A 4,944-nucleotide genomic window follows, 5' to 3' on the forward strand; every position below is an offset into this window, starting at 1 on the left:
CTAAAAATTACACTGAAATTTTAGAACGCCAATATATTTAATACTCAAAAGTTGCTATTTTAAAAAATACTTTGATAAATTATTTAAAACATGCCAAAAATGAAATGACTTTTAAATTAAGTGGATTTTAAATCAATAAATTTTAAATTAAATTATTATTTCAGAGTTAGAGTAAACTTTACTAAAAAACTAGGAAAATTTTCAATTAATTTATCATAAAAGTAATTCTATAACACAGAGAACATCAATAAAAAATGATAAAAGTGATTGATACCTAATATAAATGGCGCATTCCAATTTTTATCAAGTTAACATTTATTGATTAAGATTATTTAAGAATATTGGAACTATGTAATTTTCTTAACATACTTGGGAGAAAAAGAATTTGACTTTTTCATTAATTACCACATAGTTTTTTTTATTAATTTACAAGATACAAAAACCTTTAATTATAAATCAGCCCAAATTTAAACACCCAGCAGCAACATGATTGATATATTTTCATATAATGGGTGAGTTCTGCAATACAGAGCTTTTGAAGTTTACTCCAAATTCCTTCAACTTTTTAAAAGTGAAAAATCATTCGACGGGCGACTTACGAACTATCCAGTTTGTAGTTTATGACATTATTCTTTATTTAATAATTCTTTTGTCCATATTTTAAATAATTCTACCAAAAAAAAACCCTAAGAAAAGTTAAAATATTACAAAATAATGAAATATAAGTCAATATTTTTAAAAATTTAGGGAACATTCTTCCAGAATCTGGTTTGATAGTTTTGCTTAAAATGCACCAATCAATTTCTCAAAGCATATTTCATTTAAATTTTTATTTTGATGAAAACGTTACAATAAGAAATAAAGTCAGTACAGCATTGGAAAATATTTTGTATTAAAATAAAAAGTTTATTTTCTAAACATTTATTTTAACTGAAGACAATCTATAACAAATAGAGAAGGATGGAATATCGCCACTCTTCTTTTAAGATTAAACTTCTTGGCGTGTTTTCGAACAGCAGTGTCAAATCTTGGGCTGAGCTCCAAATGAGAGAACTTACCCCAAAAATGCACCCGAATCATACATTAACATAACATGGTGTGCATTTGAACTTAACCCTTTCGCGCCCAACGGGACACATACGTCCCAAGGAAATTTCAAAATAATCTTTTGGGACAGAAGCATTTCTCTGTCTAATGGGAGACTTTCCCACCAGTCCTGCCAATATCTTTGAAGGTATTTTCATTCACAGAACATAGATGGCACTACCGTACATAATTCTGCCCTACTTATAGTTTATGCTATCAAAATTGTTCTGCTGTAAAAAAAAAAACTCGTCGCGATAGGGTTAAAATTAAGTTGCGCACACTAATGAGTACAAGAACTAATTTGTTTTCAGTTATGATTTCAGATAACTAATAGATATTATTGGATTTACATTTAAACTAAAATAGACTTAAAATTTCTTATGGTGTTCGAGGACGATAAAAGTTTCCAAAAAATCACTTTATGATTTATGGAATTGGTTTTGACTATACTCAGTTGTAAGTTAAGAAAAAAACCATTATCACTATGGAGAGAGCCTGTTTGCATCTAAGTGCACACCACATGGATGTTAAGCTCTGCATAAACATGAACTTATGTCAATGCAAGATGCATGAGCTTATATCAACAGCGTCAACTCTTTTGCACAGCTTTGTTTTTTAAATAATGAGGAAAACAAAACTTATTGAATAAACACTATTTTTTTTCTACACGATAACAAACTAGTAAGTTATTAACAATAATAATCAATTAACAAGCAAAAAGAATTACTAAAAGTGATATCTAAAACTCATAACAAATATAAGTCCTTCTCTTCCCATTTAAAGAAGCCGATGGAAGAATAATAATTATTTATTGCAGATGAATTTTCTTCTACAGCGAAATAAAAGTAAAAAATTATTTATCTCGCATTTGATTTTTTAGGGCATGTCAGTGTAAAATGCACCAATTTTAACGATCCAACCAAATCTAATACTCTTACAACATCATTTTTTTTTCCCTCCAAGGACAAATGTTCTCCCTATTTATTGAAATATGTCACCAAGCCTAAGATTCCAGTAAGACAACAAAACTATAACCTTTTCTTAATAATTCTATGTATATCATAAGATTTATCTCAAATTAAATCTTTGTCTAAAGAGTTTAACTTTTAAAAACGTTCATAATGTTTAGTAAGCATTATGTATAATTTGATAACAAAAATAAAACGGAACTATATGCAGTCAAGGATAATTACTTAAATCCCATAGAGCAATGGTTTTTTCTTAACTAGCAACGGAGTATAAAAGGAAAGTTAGAATCTCATATTACATGGAAAATCCTAATTAGATTTCTAGCATTAAGTAAGATTTCAAACCAAGTAAATTACACACAATAAGAATTTTTATTTTAAAATTTAAAACCTTATTTGAAATGACATATAAAATTTTTAAAATATCAATTAATCATAACTGAGCCAATTATGAAACTTATTAAAATCAACTTAGTTGTTGAACAGTTAAAAAATTTTTTCAGTATATTAACCACCAATTTTTTAAGAACACAGACATACATAAACCCCGCTGTTCTAAATCAAATCTTACTACATTAAAGGGACATGACATTTCAGATTGTAAAAAAATAGCAATACTTCCTAATTTCTAAGTTTTTTTTTAAAAAAAAGAAACAAAAAAAGAAAAAATTAAAAATGTATTTTGGGTACACATTTTAGTTAAAAACTAATACCTTATTACTAATAGAAACTTCAAGGTTTTGAGTTTTTGTGTAAAAACTTTAAATTAATTATAATATTTAAAATTTTTCACTTATCAGTTCAGTCTCCCAATAAAATAGACAACTCTAGGCTAATGAATGCAATTCTTCCTCTTCAAAATAGACTTTTCTAGAATAAAATGTCAAAAGAATTTGAAAGAAAAGAAAATGTCAAAGAAAAAGAGAAAACCATAATATATATATTTCTAAATAGTAGTAAAAAAAAAAGTTTATTTTTGTTAGAAGCAGAATGCAATTTCTGGTTATTATATAGGTGGTTCACAAAGGGTGGAGCTTTTTAACTGTATAAATATTAACCATAAATTTAGGCCTTTTATGTTTAAGTTATGTTCTTATAGAAGGAAAAAAGATTAAGTTTCAGAATAGCCTTTTTTATTCATTTTTTTTTTTTAAATAATTTCGTTTTTGCTCTTATTTAGTGGTTTTAGAAATTGTTTAAAGAGTTGAAAAAAATTAATTAGAGTAGATGCAAACAACAAAATTTCACAACTCTTGTTAGTTTAGGAAGAAAAAAGAAATATTCTATACAAATAGCTCCAGAAACTCTCAAAAACCGTAATTTTTATTATTAAATCGCAAGACGAATCTAGACTTGGAAATCATTATAATTATAAATAAATTGTAATAGTTGAAGATCAGGCAAAATCTAAAGATTAAATAAATTAAAAATATTTTTTAGAGATTTATAGTGCAGTGGTTTCCAAATGGTGTTCTGCAGAACACCACCCAGGAAGGGACACAGGAGTTAGGACTCTTTTTAAAAAAAATACAGTTATGACTTTTGAGACCTGTAATTATTTTGGTATCGAATTTATAATATTTAATTAATATTTTTGTTATTTTTATGAAATTAAATATTCTTAATGCTTGTAAAGAAAGAAAATATAAAACTGTTTTTTATTATAACAATATAATGAATGAATTATAAAAAGGATATGTATTTATGAAAAATTACCTGAGTATTTTGCATTTAATAAAAATAATCAAATTCCTGATAACCAATCTTGACGTTCATTTTCGTTTTTATTTTAACGAAAGTCATACCAAGGCTAATTCAGTTTTAGTTTATCCACATAGTAAAGTCAAATTAAGAACTATAGTAGATGCTGCTCTAGACCTGTGAATTAAAGTCTAGACATTAACAAAACCCAATTTTAAAACTCATCTAAAAATGATATATGATGAAAACATTTCATTCTCCATCAATTCACTATTTTGTAACCAAAATAATAAATAAAAATTTAAATCATTACATATTTTCAAAAGATTTAATATTCTTTTGTTAATTATTATGTCACAACCGCTAATGAAATTTATTCATAAAGTCTCTGGGTTCCATCAAAAGAAGGTTGATCATGAATGGTTTCGCAGCCTAAAACAATTGGGAGCCGCTGCTATAGTGGATCAGAGAATAAATTAAAAAATTATAAAGAGTGATGTTTGAGTAACAACGTACATAACACAGATCTGAGCACTATTTAATGTCAAAAATGCACTAATATAAATGTGAGATTCATAATCCACATAAATTGCAGTAAAGCATATCACGAAAAGTATGGCTCACATGTGTCTTTACACCTTTGTTTATCACCTTAATTAAATTTGCAATATAATAGACTTTGATCACTGATTAACACAATTTGCTATCAGTTGCATAATGATATAGCATTGGAGAAAAGTAATCAAATGCACTGTTACTGCACATCGAAATGTCAATGCATCACAATATAACACAGTTGAAAGCCACAGTCAGGATTGTAGCGAATAAAATTTGCATACATGAAGGATAATCAGAACTTCGAACATTCGATTTTTTGTAATCTTTAAGCAATGGTCCAAATTAAATTCATTCAGATTAACAAAGCCCTACAGTATTTATATTGGTTAACCTCTTAAATTCAAAACTTGGTTCAGAATAAGCTCCGATTGTTATTTTTTTTAAAATAAGAAAAAAAATTAGTAGAGAAACATATATTGCAAAAGATTTTGTCTCAATAGTTTAATCCAGTGGCACATCTGCATGTAGAAAGTTGCACTTTTCTTTATCTTCCCAAATGACAGTGCAGGTAATAAAACCACACTCCATTTTTTGCCTACAAATGGTGCTTTACGTAGAAAGTGCCCTCAGA

The sequence above is a fragment of the Parasteatoda tepidariorum genome, chromosome 7 (genome assembly GCF_043381705.1).
Source record: "Parasteatoda tepidariorum isolate YZ-2023 chromosome 7, CAS_Ptep_4.0, whole genome shotgun sequence".
Taxonomy (NCBI): Eukaryota; Metazoa; Arthropoda; class Arachnida; order Araneae; family Theridiidae; genus Parasteatoda; species Parasteatoda tepidariorum.